Raw genomic sequence first — 18,292 nt, 5'->3', positions numbered from 1 at the left:
GTATAAAAGACACCTGTCCACAACCTCAAACAGTCACACTCCAAACTCCACTATGGTGAAGACCAATGAGCTGTCGAAGGACACCAGAAACAAAATTGTAGACCTGCACCAGGCTGGGAAGACTGAATCTGCAATAGGCAAGCAGCTTGGTGTGAATAAATCAACTGTGTGAGCAATAATTATAAAATGGAAGACATATAAGACCACTGATAATCTCCCTCGATCTGGGGCTCCATGCAAGATCTCACCCCGTGGGGTCAAAATGATCACAAGAACGGTGAGCAAACCTGCAGAGAGCTGGGACCAACGTAACAAAGGCTACCATCAGTAACACACTACGCCGCCAGGGACTCAGATCGTGCAGTGCCAGACGTGTCCCCCTGCTTAAGCAAGTACATGTCCGGGCCCGCCTGAAGTATGCTAGAGAGCATTTGGATGATCCAGAAGTGGATTGGGAGAATGTCATATGGTCAGATGAAACCAAAGTAGAACTGTTTGGTAGAAACACAACTCGTCGTGTTTGGAGGAGAGAGAATGCTGAGTTGCAACCAAAGAACACCATACCTACTGTGAAGCATGGGGGTGGCAACATCATGCTTTGGGGCTGTTTCTCTGCAAAGGGAACAGGACGACTGATCCGTGTACATGAAAGAATGAATGGGGCCATGTATCGTGAGATTTTGAGTGCAAACCTCCTTCCATCAGCAAGGGCATTAAAGATGAAACGTGGCTGGGTCTTTCAGCATGACAATGATCCCAAACATACCACCCGGGCAACGAAGGAGTGGCTTCGTCAGAAGCATTTCAAGGTTCTGGAGTGGCCTAGCCAGTCTCCAGATCTCAACCCCATAGAAAACCTTTGGAGGGAGTTGAAAGTCTGTGTTGCCCAGCGACAGCCCCAAAACATCACTGCTCTAGAGGAGATCTGCATGCAGGAATGGGCCAACATACCAGCAACAGTGTGTGACAACCTTGTGAAGACTTACAGAAAACGTTTGTCCTCTGTCATTGCCAACAAAGGATATCTAACAAAGTATTGAGATGAACTTTTGATATTGACCAAATACTTATTTTCCACCATAATATGCAAATACATTTTTTTCCAAATCAGACAATGTGATTGTCTGGATTTGTTTCCACATTTTGTCTCTCATAGTTGAGGTATAACAATTATGAAAATTACAGGCCTCTCTCATCTTCTTAAGTGGGATAACTTGCACACTTGGTGGCTGACTAAATACTTTTTTGAGCAACTGTACTATAAAAAAATATAAAATATGAGGAAAAAATGGAAAAAAACACACTTTTTCTAACTTTGACCCCTAAAATCTTACACATCTACAACCACCAAAAAACACCCATACTACATAGTTTCTAAATTTTGTCCTGAGTTTAGAAATACCCAATGTTTACATGTTCTTTGTTTTTTTTGCAAGTTATTGGGCAATAAATACAAGTAGCACTTTGCTATTTCCAAACTACTTTTTTTCAAAATTTGCGATAGTTACATTGGAACACTGATATCTGTCAGGAATCCCTGAATATCCCTTGACATGTATATATATATTTTAGAAGACAACCCAAAGTATTGATCTAGGCCCATTTTAGTATATTTCATGCCACCATTTCACTTTTTCAGAAACTTTAGGTTTCTCACTGAAATTATTTACAAACAGCTTGTGCAATTATGACGCAAATGATTGTAAATGCCTCTCTGGGATCCCTTTTGTTCAGAAATAGCAGACATATATGGCTTTGGCGTTGCTTTTTGGCAATTAGAAGGCCGCTAAATGCCTCTGCGCACCACACTTGTATTATGCCCAGCAGTGAAGGGGTTAATTAGGTAGCTTGTAGGGAGCTTGCAGGGTTAATTTTAGCTTTAGTGTAGAGATCAGCCTCCCACCTGAAACATCCCACCCCCTGATCTCTCCCAAACAGTTCTCTTCCCTCCCCCACCCCACAATTGTCCCGCCATCTTAAGTACTGGCAGAAAGTCTGCTAGTACTAAAATAAAAGGTATTTTTTTTTAAATCATATTCTGCTGTGTAGGATTCCCCCTTAGCCCCCAACCTCCCTGACCCCCCCCAAACAGCTCTCTAACCCTCCCCCTCTACCTTATTGTGCACCTTCTTGGGTACTGGCAGCTGTCTGCCAGTACCCAGTTTGCCATAAATAATATTTTTTTTAATTATTTTTTTTATATTTTTCTGTAGTGTAGCTTCCACCCCTCAATAGCCAATCCCCCACCCCCTCCCAGATCACTTAAATAACCCTTTCCTCTCTCCCACCTTACCCTCAGCTAACTAGATTTGTCCCATAGTGTAGAGTTCCCACCCGCTCCCGTCCCCTTGCTTGTGACCACAGATCGTGCATGTGCGCGCACCCGTGAGTCCCCCCATGCGCGCAACGCCCCAGCATGTGATCCCGCCCCCCATCAATGACTTCCTCCCATCTATGGCCACTCACCTGCCTCCCTGCAACCACTTCCACCCACCAACGACCGTCCGATGCAGAGAGGGTCACAGAGTGGCTCTGTCTGTATCGGATGGCTAAAAATTTTTATTAAAGGATGCCTCAATATCGAGGCATCACTGCAATAAAATGAAGGCGGCTGGAAGCGATCAGGATCGATTCCACTGCTTGAAGACACCAATGACATACAGGGTATGTCCTTGGTCGTTAAGGAAAATTTTTTGTAGGACGTTTTAATACACATGGAGGAAATTGGTACAACAATTCCCGTCACCATTATAGGTCTTATGGGAACTATGAGCCTTACAACACATCTCAATACCAATCAAGAAGAAATTACCAATCATCAAGTTGGAATAATGGATATAACCACAGATCTCACCAGCCATTTATGAATAAAGAAAATCATGGACAGTTCCTACAAAGGTATGGCAATTCAGACTTTGATCAACAACATTGACCAAGAGACCTACATAGTGAATATCAATACAGTGACCAGATGATGAACCACCCTCCCCAAAGAAACTACAGGGGACCACACCAAGATTGGAGAAACAACACCATTGAGGTAACCAACAGATTTCCCCCCCTGACAACTCCCAACATAAGAAGACCAACGGATACACCTAGAGATGATAATTATGCAGCATCCACTTCCACCACTCCTTTTTTAGAGGTGGGCCGGAACGACCCCCCAGTGTTGGAACAAAGAGGGAAAAGGAAGCAGATTGCATTGGAAGATGTGGATACCCCAGTAAAAAGAAGACACACAGGGGACGAAGGTCGGGATCTAGATATAAGAACAGACCCTATCTGGTCAAAACAACATCAGAAACACTAAAAATTGGACAAGCCACAGATGAAAAAGAGAAAAATAAGGATAGTAAAGGAGATGTCAAAGGAATCTTTAATCTGAGTAACATCAATTTGGAAAGTGAAGAAAAAGAATTGTTGGGGTTAGGTCTTTCATATGCTCCATCCAGAGGATTGGACAAGTTCCAAACATATCTAAATACGAAGGAGTTTATAAGAAAACTCACATTGAAGAGATATTTCTTAAAGTCACCAATAGAGAGAGGTGCCTTTACCCCAGGAATTACCACAACAGAGGACCAATTCCAACACTCTGATCTTAAACCGAAGTCCCATTTATACCCCACCCACTGTAAAGGACCGGCTATCGAAGCATTCGAAACAATGGTATGCAATGACATAAAGAAATTAAAAACAAACAAGGCATATAAAAGAAATCTCAGTGCCCAACAATTCAACACCATATCTAAATTAGAAAAGAACCACAACATTGTCATTAAATCAGCCGACAAAGGTGGGGGGATCGTGATAATGAACAAGACGGACTACAAGAAAGAATCTGGAAGAATTTTAGGAGACAAAGCTACCTATGAAATTTTGAAAGCCAACCCAACTAATGAATACAAAAGAACCCTCGACGATCTACTCACTGAAGCTAATGAATTGGGTATTCTCAACAATAATGAATTTCGTTATTTAAGCGTGAAACATCCCAAGATCCCAGTACTCTATCACCTGCCTAAAATTCATAAGAACTTAGCCAACCCACCCGGACGGCCAATAATATCAGGCATAGGATCGGTGTCGAGCAATTTATCTGAATATATAGATAAAAAACTTCAACCTTACGTTAGATCACTACCATCATATCTAAGGGACTCCACCGAAGTATTGAATATACTAAAAGACATGGAATGGGATGAAAGCTATATCCTAATCACTAGTGATGTAACATCACTATACACCTCAATTCCACATGAGAAGGGATTAGAGTCTATTAGTCACTTCCTAGATAAAGATGACAGTATGCCACAACCCCAAAAGAGGTTCATACTGGACGGAATATAATATATCCTTCAACATAATTATTTTTATTGCGATAATGTGTTCTATCGACAAGTGTGTGGGACAGCCATGGGGACCAGGTTCGCGCCTAGCTACGCCAATCTCTATATGGGAAGATGGGAAACTATTTTCTGGGATTCCTGTCCGGCGGGCGCGGACCTGGTCCTATATAAAAGGTATATAGATGACCTCCTAATCATCTGGAAGGGGAGTGAAGAAGATCTAAGACACACACTAGACGTAATGAATCTGAACCAGTCCAATTTGAGATTTACTAACACCATCAGCAAAGATCACATCACCTTTCTAGATCTGGACATAAAAGTGATAAAGGGAAGAATTGTAACATCCACCCACTTCAAGGAAGTAGATTCTAACAATTATATCCATCACACAAGCGGCCATCATAGGAAATGGATATCGAATATCCCGAAAGGACAATTGTTACGAATCCAAAAAAATTGCTCAAGTGAAGAAATGTGGACCAAGCAATCATCAATGCTAAAAACCAGATTCTTGGAAAGAGGATATGATGAATCCTTTGTAGATAAGACCATCACAGAAGTGAATAACATAAAAAGAGATTCTCTTCTCACATACAAGGTGAAACCAACTAAAGACAAGTTTGAAGGCCTGAAAATTCCTTTTATAACCCAATATGGTGAAAGAAAAAAGGTAATTGAAGACATAATCAAGAGACACTGGCATATACTCAGAAATGACGATATTATAGGCGAACATCTAACAGAACAACCCAATTTTGTCTATAGAAAGGCCAACAATCTAAAATCGATTCTGGCTCCAAGTATACCCAAAGAAAATAAAGCTAAAAATTCTTTAGACATTATGGGCAAAAAATTATGCGGTTTCTATCCATGCCACTTTTGTAAAGCATGCACACATGGAATAAAAACCAGCACGATCAAGTCTAAAGTATCAAATGAAGTGTTTCACATAAAACAAACTATAAGATGTACTGACCATTCTGTAATATATTTGGTCGAGTGTGGGTGTGGCCTGCAGTATGTGGGCCAGACCTCTAGAAAACTAAGAGACCGAATCCGTGAACATCTGCTACAGATCAAATGGAAGAAGGTTGATCTACCACTCTATAAACACTTCAAAGAAGTACATGGTGGAAGTGATAAAAGCTTGAAATACATGGGAATATGCAAAGTGAACAAAGATTGGAGAGGAGGAGATATGGAATCAAAATTATTGAAAATAGAATCAAAATGGATTTTCAACCTAGACTGTATCCATCCAAAAGGTCTCAATGCTGACTTTGAGATCGTCCACCTCTTCTAATAAACCAATCTCTCTCATTTATTTCTTGAACCTCAGTTTAAACTTAATTTGAATTCAGCAAAAGCAATCCACATTGGGCAATCTAAAGAAATTTATAGGTCCCAGCATCCTCTTTAAGATCTAAAAGAAATTTACAGGTCTCAGTATAAAATACATCTGATTATCCAACAACAAAGAAAAGATGTCGTCAAATTGCTAAATAACGATGATAAACAAAATCAGAATACACTAGTAAAAAACAAGTAAAAAAGTAAAAAACATCTAATAATAAAAAATGTATCATGTACCAATCTAACATTAGATTAGGGAACATATGTCTAGATTTCGTGAACCTCATTTTAAAGTCAATTGGAGTTTATCAAAAGCAATCCATATTGAGCAATCCAAAGAAATTAATAGGTCTCAGTATCTTCTTTGAGATAAAATACACCAGATTACCTAATAACAAAGAAAAAGATATTGTCGAACTGCCAAATAACGGTAGTAAAAAATACCTAATGAAAGTATTATGCACCAATCCAGCATTAGATTAGGGAATTTAAGTCTAGATCAAAATACATTGAAAGTTAAATACAAAGAACATCTTTAAACCCATCTAAGATTACTATATTTTTGTAATTTTTTGTAATTTTATAATTTTTATTTTAGTAATTTTTTAAAATATTCACTTTACTTATTTATTGTTGGAATTTTATATAATAACAATTTTTCTCATGTTTATTTCAATTGGTATTTAAGTTTATCATATATGAGATACTGAATAATACAACAAGAAATAGAGTTATTATTGTCATGGAAATAAATGTACATGATAAATATTGTAAGTCCTGGATATATTAGCCCGATATCAGTCAAAATTTGCCCTTTTCCAAAATGGTTTCTTTAAACCAGAAGAACCGCACATATTGATATCCGGTCTAGCCAAAAATTTGTTGTTCCTTCTTGCCCGTTCGCAAAATGGTTCCGCGAAACCGGAAGTGGTAAAAAACCGGAAGTACCAAATACATTGACATCCGGTTGTTGAGCGGAAGTGAGGTATAGTGGTAACAAACAAACTGGCAATATCGGACTCGATTTTTGGCGGGATTTTCTTGGCGCAATTTTTTTGCCGCAATTGTGAAAAACGCCCAATACAAAAATATAAAAGGTCAGCATTGATTAAGCCTCCACATGTCTTGAAAAAGGCCCAATTCAGAGGGCCGAAACGCGTAGACGACTATCCGAAAACCAAGATTGAGAGGCTAATCATATCCAGGACCGGGCTTTGAATGGTAAGACTATTTTCAATAGTCCATACCCTAAAAGCACATTTGTTTAGTGCACTTTTTTCTTTTTTCTTTTAGGTTTTTATATATATACCTCTATCTAAGGATTAGGACTTTGGACTTCAATATGCTCAAGGACTTTACTCAAATTAGACTTTTAAGGAAGGAATTACTACTTACATTTCATCAGGATTTGATAGATTTTGGACATTTTTTCATCTGTTTTTTATATTTTTTTATATTTTTTATATTATTATTCTTCTTTCATTCAATCGTTTATAATGATGACATAAATGTTTTAATTGTTTATTATTTGATTGTTTTATAAATTGTCACACGATATGATTTTATAACCAGATATATATCAATTATTGGAAAGTTTTATTATCAGAACGGACCGGTGTGTCCCAAAGCTAATTGAATTTTAGCTGGTACCAGCTTAGTTGAGCTTTAGGTTTACAAATGGTTAAACCCACTTAATTTTGATAGTATTGCATTAAACACTCATTTTTGATTGTATTATATTATTGCACATTATACACAGGAGTATTATATATCACAAGGATTTGATTTGTTCTTATATATATATATTTTATATCACTATCTATTTAAATTTGGCAAAGGAAATTTATTTTTAGACTCATAACATGGGTCTTTCACTAAGAAACTAATCCTTTACTGGATTTTTATCTTCACAATTATATTTCCTTTCATTTTTTATATTTGAATTTATATTTTCATTTTTATTTTCATGGTTATATTGACACATACGTTTCACGATCTCATTTTTAAACATATGAGCTGTACCAATTCATTTTTGGATTATATCCATGCAGTAGGAATCAAAGGGTTATTATCCCTAGAATTTGTACTCTAGTGAGTTCATCAGTTCGGTCTAATATTCTGATCTCATTATTTGTTAATTTTTGTTAATTTTTGTCAATTTTTGTCAATTTTTGTCAATTTTTGTTATTTTTTATCTACGCAGATTTTATTAAATACTTGTACAAATATTCGATTTTAATATTTTGACTCCTGTGGTATATCTTAGCCAGTGGCGCTCCTATATATCCTATTTTCTCTGTTTTTTGTAGGACGTACCCTGTACGTTGTTGGTCGTTACGGGGTTAAAGGGACATTAAACCCAAAACATTTCTTTCTTGATTCAGATACAACATACAATTTTGAGCAACTTTCCAATTTACTTCTTTTATCAAATTGTCTTCATTTTCGTGTTATCCTTTGTTGAAAAGCAGAGAGGTAAGCTCAGAGGTGTGCACGTGTCAGCAGCACTATATGGCAGGATTTTTGCAACAATGTTATACATTAGCAAGAACACTAGATGGCAGAACTTTTTCCTGTCATGTAGTGCTTCAGGCATGTGCACGCTACCTACCTAGGTATCTCTTCAGCAAGAGAATGAAGCAAATTTGATAATAGAAGTAAATTGGAAACTTTTTAAAAATATTATTCTCTATCTGAATCATAAAATAAAATGTTTGGGTTTATGTCCCTTTAAAAATCCGATAAATGCCTATCATGTCCTCATTAATCACTGCACAAGCATTTCTGGTGAAATGAATGTGCAATGGCACCCCCTACACATTCGCGGCCAATTGGCTCCTAGCAGGGGGTGTCAATCATCCCAATTGTATCTAATCGGGATGATTGCTGTCTGCCACCTCAGATGTGGCGGATGAGTTAAGGAGCAGCTGTCTTACCATCGCTGCTTCTTAACTTAAGTTTCAGGCGGACATGAAACTTCGGGTTTAGATTTCAGCATCTGCTGCTTAATAAATCTACCCCTCAGGCTTTGTATATTGGGACCGTTCTAATTCCCTCTCTGACTTCTATGGGGGGCTCTAAAGAAAGCCTATTTCTATTTATTGCTTGCACGCTAACCCAAAACTGTGTTACACCAACTGCACTTAAGTCGAAGGTGCATTAAGAATACTTTTCCTATGTTTGTCACATAGAAGAAAATGTTTTTGTTTTTTTAAATAAATATTTCTATAAATATCTTTATACATTTTTGTAAAATGCAGTGTATATCTATACAGATAGATATATAGATAGATAGATAGATAGATAGATATTGTGTATACACACACATATATATATATATATATATATATATATATATATATATATATATATATATATATATATATATATATATATATCTAAAAGAAAAATGAGAAAGAAAGCGCACAAAGGCACCTACATAGTGCAAATCAATTTAATCAAACAATAATACAAGTGTGTATTAAAACAACTCCCCCGTAGGGTGTCTACTCACAAGAGTCAACCTCAAACTTATGAGGTATGTATGAGCATGTAGGTTAAAAGTTCCGCTCAGGGCCGCTTGCTGTGAAAGTGCTTAGTCCAAAGAGTCAGGACAAATACACCTGAATGCCGGGTATCGCTGTTTGTAACACGAAATCTTGACAAGTATTTCCCCCGGCCTCTTGTTCTACTCACATCCACTCTGGTAGGAGTTTTTTTGGAGCACAATCTCTCATTAGCAAATGGTCCGTACAGATTCACCAACAGCTGATCGCTGTTCCACAAAGACAGACGCAAGGTGGGCGTGGCCTTACGCGTTTCGCGATTGTGTCACCGCTTCGTCAGAGGAATATCCACACCCACTGGAAGCTTCCCTTAAGTACGTTCATAGTCAATGTAGACCGCCCACCTTAGCGTGTCATTTGAAATTCGGTGATGCAAATTTGTAGTCCTGTTATATTATGCGATGGTCATATCTGTGCTCACATTTAGGAAAATGTAAACCTCTAAGATTATAATATTACATACAATAAATATATTCTTTTTCAAAAAACCAGACGTACAGCAATAATACAAAATTCATTAATATTAATAAATAATCATAGATTAAAAAAGTGAAAAGAAAATTTCCTTCCCCCTTTTCATTTAAAAATGTGTTTAAACCTTAATTTTAGTTACATTTCCAATTTGTATTCCCATAAATTCATAAATACAAATATATTAATTTAATTCATCCAGTTCACACATAATTTTTTTTTATATAATTAATATAATATTTAAAAATTATTTAAAAATAAACTAATAAAATATAATTCATGATACACTATGTATCCAGGGGTTGCGTAAGCAATTTTATATTAATGGGAATTCTTGAATTCATAAAAAAAAAGGTGTAGGTAAAGAGAATCAGAAGTTATAAATATTTTAATATCATAAAAATGCCTGTATATCTACCTCTCTATTGAGGCCATATGGTTCTAAAGTTTTAAGGGTATGTATCCAATAGGTCTCACGTTTACGTAATTGTAACAGTCTATTGCCCCTTCTTTTGTCCAGAACCACCTGTTCTATTGCTTTAAATTTCAGACCTTCAGGGTTACTCTGGTGTACATCCCTGAAATGATCATATACGCCGTGGGGAACATCACCAGAGGTGATATTATTCAAATGTTCATTAATTCTCCGTTTCAGAGTACGTTTTGTTCTCCCCAAATACTGTTTCCCACAGCTACATTCAAGGATGTACACCACAAATTTGGACTGACAATTTAAAAAAGATTTGATAGGAAAACATTTATTATTTGTATTTGATTTTACTTCTTTATTTTCTGGATCAGTATATTTACATACATTACAATTTTTTCTTTTGCATTTATAAAATCCTTTATGTTGATCTGTTAACCAGGATTTATTTGTTTTAATTTCTCTTAAGGTGCTGGGTGCTAATATGGTTTTTATTGATCTATTTTTCCTGAAGACAACATTTGGTTTATCCTCTAATAAATTTTTTAATACTGGATCTTCTTTTAAGACATACCAGTATCGACGAATAATTCTTTCTATTTCAGTAGCTGAGTTATTATATTTAGTTAAGAATAAATTATTTCTCCTTTTTGACGAGGAAATTTTTCTGTTCTCATTACCTTTTAGAAGAATTTTTCTATCCAGTTTTCTTGTTTTATTCAGGCTCTGTTCAATAACTTCAGTAGAGTATCCTTTTGCCACAAATTTCGTTACCAATTCTTTAGCTTCTATTTCAAAGGCCTCTGCTTTAGTGCAATTCCTTTTTACCCTTTGAAACTGCCCATAGGGTATGTTGTTTACCCATTTTTTGTGGTGACAACTTCTTGCATGTAGGTAACTGTTGGAATCGGTCTGTTTTTTATATAGTGTGGTGATAATTCTCTTTCCCTCATGTTGTAAAGTTATATCTAAAAAATCAATTTTAATTTTATTACTGTTGTGGGTGAATTTTAAATTTTTGTTGTTAGAATTAAGGTAAATAATAAATGCTTCTAATGTTTCTGCATCACCTCTCCAGATGACAATGACGTCATCTATAAATCTCCGCCAAAGAATGATGTTATTTTTGAATGGGTTATTGTTCCAAATGTATTGGTCTTCCCAACACCCCATATATAAGTTGGCATAATTGGGTGCAAATTTGGTCCCCATTGCCGTGCCGCTAAGTTGAAGGAAATATTCTTTATCAAAAAGGAAATAATTCTTAGTTAGGATAAATTTTATTGCTTCCAATAGGAACCAAACTTTCACTTCTGGCAGATGTTCATGTTTCATTAGGAAATATTCAATACTTGCAATCCCTTCCTTGTGAGGTATGCTGGTATATAATGCAGTGACATCTAATGTCAACCAGATAAATTCTTCATTCCATTCAATTCCCTCCATTATATTTAGCACGTGTAAAGTATCCCTAATATAGGACTGTAATGTTGTCACCATTGGTTTTAAATAAAAGTCCACATATTCGGATAGTTATATATATATAGGGGAAGATTCATCAGTGGTGTGTGTTAAAGGGATACTAAAGTCAAAATTTCATGATTCAGATAGTGCAAGCAATTTTTTTCAATTAAAAAAATGTGCACAGTCTTTTTATATATTTACACTTTATAAGTTACCAGCTTCTACTGAGCATGTGCAAGAATTCACAGAATATATGCATTTGTGATTGGCTTATGGCTGTCACTAGGAGTGGAATTAGACATAACTTTGAAATTTGTTAGAAAAAAATCTACTGCTCATTTGAAGTACAGATTAAGTGCTATTGCATTATCTTTTTATCATGCATTTGTTGATTATGCAAATCTACTGTTTTTACTGGTTCTTTAATGCATCAAAAAAGGGGCAGCTAATTTGCTACAAATCAGTTTCAATTTAAAAAGTGATGATAAATAGATGTTACGAGACCTAATGCGACTTATTTAAGGCAGGTTTTCTTTTAACCAAATGGAAGTTCCAAATAGTAATATACAAAGACATTTTTCTTTTTATTCAAAATATGTCCATTTCTTTTTAATAGAATTTGAAATATTGTTCTTTTAATAGTGTTTCAAATATGGTCCTGTTATGTAATTTCATGGTGAAGGTGTCAATGCACATAATGGAACTTTGTTAAAATGACAAAATAGTTTATATATGCCCCTTTTTAAGAGCGTTACGGTTCTATCTGTATTGAATCTACAAATATATGCCCATTCTTAAAGACACAATTTTTACTAGCAAAGGTGTAGTGCTAATTAAGCATTGCAAATAAGTTTTTAGCGCTATTTGGGCTTTTGCTCAAGTACAACCCATATCTTTCAACTTGTAATATCAGTGCTATTTAGCTAGGTCGCAATATCCATTGAAAGTAATGGGTGCTTTAGCGCAATGTCAGCTGTGGTAAACCTTCTCTGGTAAATCAGTTTTACTATGGACTTTTAATATCAAGTAGCACGCTAATTTTAGTGTGATCCAGCGATACTACTTTTTGCGTCCAGCGCTAGGCTTTAGAGCACCACTTGTAAAATGGGCCTTAATGTAAAAAGGGTGCCATGAATAGGGAATATATGTTTTTGGTACTATATAAATACCCTTATTAATATGCAGAGCAATTGGATACTAACAATTGGTTACATTTACATAAAATAAGCATACACCATATGCTTGAGATGCAATATCATGCAAGCCCTTTTACACATATATTATTTACAGCAATTCTGCAAGCTCTCTTTTATTAATAAAGCATTTAAATGGAGATAATACACATTATGTGACAGCTGACAGCTATTCCTCTTTCCTATAAAATGTAAAATGTTGTAGGATCATCAAAGCTTGATCACAGAGCCTATGCACAAAATACTGTACATGACATAGATTTATATCTGCCTAAGAACATCCTTGCTGATCTAAGTGATCAAGCCTTATTCCTAACACATCCACCCAAAAACGTATTATTATTTGCTAGCTATTAAATTTAATCAACCAAACTATTCCATCTTCACCCTACAGAGGTCAGCATTACACCTTTTGTGGACATAGTCATCTGTCAGGAGCACAACAATGAAGAGACCCTTATAAATAATGTGTCACTACTGTGTTGTTGTTGTGTGAGTGAACAAAGCCCTATCAGTCTTAAGGGAACCAACCTGAAATCTGCCCACAACTACAAAGCCTAGCATTATCCATTGTTATAATTTTTCAACCAGATCAACAAAGATTGCAATGCTGAGATAAATGCTGCACCACCAGAAATAGGCGCAAATGTAGACGAACAATAAAATCATCTGCAATAAATCCTCTCGGTTCCGTTTTGAATGAGATAATAAAGAGACTTTTAAAAACACAATTTGAATAACACCAGTACTGTTTGTGACAATCACAACAGGACAAGATTATTTTCATACGTTGAGAGTCATTACTCCTTGGATTCAACTTCTGGCCAGTAGGAGGAGACAAAGATTCCTAACATTCCAGGAGCTTTTAATCCCTCCTAACTCTCTGGTATCTCAGTCTTATCTTTGCCTCCACAAGAACAGGTAATGAGTTGAGATGCTCAAGATTTTTTGTTGACCAATTTGAGACCCATTATCCCACTCAGAGAGCTGACTACACAGACAAAGGGGTATAATGAGTACTGGGTAGTGACAGAATTACACCCAAAGCAAATTAGGTCCCAGTGATCAAAAAGTACTGCGATGCAGCAATGTATTTAAAAGGGATCCGACACAATGTCTAGAATGCTGGTGAAATATTTAAAAGTACCGGCGTTACTGTTTAAAGGCAGCATTGCTGAGAGACGTTTTACTATTCATTGCATTAGGTGTAGATGCTGGCAAAATATTCCAAGCAGCATCGGCACCAACATTGTCAATGTAAAGTAAAGGATCCCTTTTAAATATATTGCATCCAAGCCTAATAAATATAGCTATGACATAACCCCCACCGCAAACTAACCCTACACTACTTAACCCCTATACCCCCAATAGCCCCCCCCCCCCGCATTAAACTTCCTTACCTATTATCCCCAATACTGCCAATAGTCCACAGCAATAAACTTCCTAAACTTTTAACCCCTAGACCTCCATAACCACCCACAGCAAACTACCCCTACAATACTTAACTGCTATACTGCCATAACCCCCTAACAACCACCCCTAACCTATTAACCCCTAAACCACCACAACCCCCAACACAAACTAGCCCTACAGTGCTTAACTACATAACAAATAACCCCCCAAGACCCCTAACCTAAAAACCCCTAAGTTACACAAAATTACAAACACTAAAATTAAACAAAATAAAAAAAACACATTACCAAAAAACACAAAGCACTGCCAAAAATAAAAAAAAACAGTTATGCATATTCTAAAGTCCACTGTAAAAAACAAAACAAAACAAAAAAACACCCCAAAAAAAAAAAAAAACATATACTAAAAAGTTACTCTGGCAATAGCCATTAGAAGGGCTTTTTGTATGGCATTGCCCTAAAGTGACACTTCTTTTTCTAAAAAAACTACAACCCAATTCTACAATAAAATTAACCCTCCACTCCCCACAAAAAAAAATCTACTCTAAAAAAAAGAGCATTTGGTAAGGTGGTTGCCCTACAGTTATTTCAGATATTTTGCTATCTTAAAAAAACCTAAGTTAAAAGAAAAAACTATTGCAAAAAAAGATTGCCATTAAAAGGGCATTTGGTTGGACATTGTCCTTAGAAAGGCATTTGGTAGGGAAGTGCCCTAAAGTGAATATAGCTCTTTTGTTCAATAACAAAAAGCCCTATACTAATTAACATCCTAAATTAAAAATAAACCCTATCCTAAAAAAAGATACCCTGAGAAGGGAATTTTGTTGGGCATAGCCCCGATAAGGGCATTTGGTAGGGCCTGGCACTAAAGTCTAGCTCTTTTGCCCAATAGAAAAATAAAAAACCCTACTCTAAAAAAATCCTAATCTAAAAAAAAGCGTAACCTAAAACATCCCTATACTAAAAAAAAAAAAAGATTGCCCATAAGAGGGCATAGCCCTAAAGTTATTTCTAAAAAAGAAAAAAAGTAAAAAAAAAATCCTTACTCTGAACCCCAAAGTTTCTACTCACCCAACTTGACTCTGGTGTGCTCCTCTTCTTTCTTCATGGGGGTGTTCCTCCGGGGCGGTCCTCTTCATCTTCATGCCAATAATCTTCTTTTCCCATCTTCCATCTGATGCTTCTTTTCTTCTTATCTTCTTGCAGACGTTCTCTTTATGCTGTCACCGGCACACACTGAAGCTTGAAAGCAAGTTTCCTACTTATATATGGGTGTCCTTGCATTTCTATTAGCTGATTTTTTAACTCTTAGTCCAATCGACCAATAGAAAAAAGTTTGTATTCATGGGTATTCCAGGGGAGTAACCTGCACTATGATTGGTATACATCGCCAGCATTGTGATAAATTCCAATCTCTGAAGTACAGGTCACGATTAGTGTGTCCACCATGTTTGCCTCACCACATTTTCAGTGGAGATACTTTAAAATATGAAGCAGGTAGTATAGGTGTAGTTACAGTTAGGTCACACGGCCATTATTTGCAGTATTCCTACACGGTTTAAATTCAGTTTTTAAGACTGTTGTTAATCTCCCTGGGGTTTACCCTATTCCTGATGCTGTCTCTGACATTATTTCTAGGGGACAATCTAAGCCAGGTAATTAATTTACTCCTTCTGCAAGGTTTAAAAGGTTATATCCTTTACCTGTTGCTAATTTGATTTATGGGAAACTGTTCCCAAGGTGGATGGGGTTATTTCCACTCTGTCTAAATGTACTACTATTCCTTTGGAAGACAGAACTTATTTTAAAGACCATTTAGATAGAACATAAGAGTCTTTCCATAGAAGGGCCTTTTTACAAGCAGGGTATTTGCTCAGGCTAGCTATTTCTATTGTTGATGTGGCTGCTGCTTCAACTTACTGGTTGTCTAGTCTTTCAGAACAGTGTTCTGATGACTCTGCTAGTGCTAATCTTTTGGGTTTACTCAAAACTGCCAATCCTTTTTATTTGTTATGCTGTATTTGATGTTATGAAAATTTGTCAAAAGTATGTCTTTGGCAGTCTTTGCCAGGAGAGCCTTATGGCTTAAATCCTGGTCTGCTGATAGGATGTCAAAATACAGTTTATTATCTCTTTCTTTTCAGGGAAAGAGGTTGTTTGGTTCTGATTTAGATTATATTATATCTACTATTACTTGAAGTAATGAGGGAAATCTAAAGCTTCTAATTGTTTTAGTTCCTTTCATCAGAATAATTAACAAAAGGTTGACTCCTCTGCTCAGAAGCAAGGCACCTCAGTCTGGTGTCAAAGTGTCAGGGTTTTTCCCTGCTTTGTTTGCCATATGCTGCTGGCAGCTATTTTACTCACCTCTCTTGCTGAGTCTGGTGCAGAGTGTGTGATGCTGCTCATTTCCTGCATGCCCTCTTATGGCCAGACTAGTGTACATCATCCGTGTGAGACAGGTTGTAGTCTCAGAATTGTGATGTCATCACTTATTATTTAAAGGGCCTCTGTTCTGTATGCTTTGCCCTTGCGTTGTCTCAGACCTGTTTGTGAGTTCCAGTTCCTATGTATTACCTGGCTGTCTGACGTCCCTCCTGGTTCCTGATCCTTGGCTTGTTCCTGACTCTGCTGTTATCCTTGTTCCTGATTCTGGCTCATCTGACTTTTTGCTTTGGCTCCTGACTCGACTTGTCTGACTATTCGCTTTGGCTCCTGACTCGGCTTGTCTGACTACCAGCTCTGGCTTTGACTCCTGGCTTGTTGTTTGACTTGTGGACTATTTATTATTTTTTGTTATTAATAAAGGTGTGATTATTTTTGCACTTCTCGTCTCTGTCTGATTCCTGGCACCCTGACATTATGCAAGGGCCATGAATCCTGATGGTGCTAATAATCCACCTTTACCTACCATCATTTCCAGGATTGATGAACAGGATCACCGCTTGGATCAATTTGCACTAGCCCTGCAAACCCTGCTGACTCAAATTGCACATTTGGACCAAAGTTTCCTGGAAGTTATGGCTGCTCCTGTTTCCGCTGCTGCACATAGTCCTACCAGGAGCATGTCCGGTTCTGCACCTCTACCTCAGCGATATGGAGGCGATCCTATTCAGTGCAGAGGGTTTTTGAACCAGGTGGGCATTTACTTTGTTACCTCAGGCATTTCCCTCTGACAAAGCTAAGGTGGGATTTCTCATCTCGTTACTTTCTGACATAGCTCTTGCCTCGGCTAATCCCTTGTGGGAGATTAATAAACCTGTGATTTCAAATTACCCTGAATTTGTGGCCTCCTTTCGAAGGGTATTTGATGTTCCGGCTCGCTCCTCCTCTGCTGCTAAACGATTAATGTCCATTCAGCAAGGTACAAGATCTGTTGCTCAGTATGCCATTGAGTTCCGTACGCTTGCTGCAGAGGTAGGTTGGAACAATGAAGCTCTTATTGCCGCCTTCTCTCATGGGCTCTCTGATCCGATTAAAGGCAAGGTTGCTGCCAGAGATTTACCAGAGGATCTAGAGGCATTGGAGTCTTTTTTTATCCTAATTGACATCAGACTCAGAGAGAGGCCCTCTTTCAAGGAGCGCTTGCGGAAGTCTCCTGTCCCGTTGTCTCCTACGTGTTCGTTCCCACCGATGCCTCCCTCTCCTCCCATGCCTCCATGTCCCGAGTCACCAGGTACTGCTGAGATGATGCAGTTGGGATTCACACATCTCTCCACGGCAGAGAGGGCCTTTAGGAGGAGGGAGGGGCTCTACCCCTATTGTGGGTTACAGGGCCACCTTTTAAAGTCTTGTCCTACACAGCCGGGAAACGCTCACACCAAGGTCCTGGCAGGGGCAGACCTTGGGTGGTTTATCCTCGTCCCTGGAACTGCTAAAGGAGAAACCTTTGGTCACAGTTGTCCTTTCCTGGGTGGACTCCTCCATAGTCACCAAGGATCTTGTTGACTCCGTTGCTGTGGGCTATTTCATTTACAGTCCTTTTGTATCAAAGCACTCCATTCCTGTTTTGCCTCGGTCCGTTCTGCTTGCTATAGAGGCCATTGATGGC

At 37.4% G+C, this 18,292-nt stretch overlaps 1 protein-coding gene across 1 annotated transcript in view; it reads left to right on the top strand.

Moving 5' to 3' along the window:
* The window catches only part of LOC128664556 (calcium-activated potassium channel subunit alpha-1-like), a 198,004-nt gene that overhangs the window by 152,804 nt on the left and 26,908 nt on the right, over positions 1 to 18,292 (top strand). The window lies entirely within an intron of this gene.

This window comes from Bombina bombina, chromosome 6 (assembly GCF_027579735.1).
Source record: "Bombina bombina isolate aBomBom1 chromosome 6, aBomBom1.pri, whole genome shotgun sequence".
Classification (NCBI taxonomy): Eukaryota; Metazoa; Chordata; class Amphibia; order Anura; family Bombinatoridae; genus Bombina; species Bombina bombina.
Note: the sequence above shows the minus strand (reverse complement) of the source record. Positions and strands in the feature narration are given on the sequence as shown.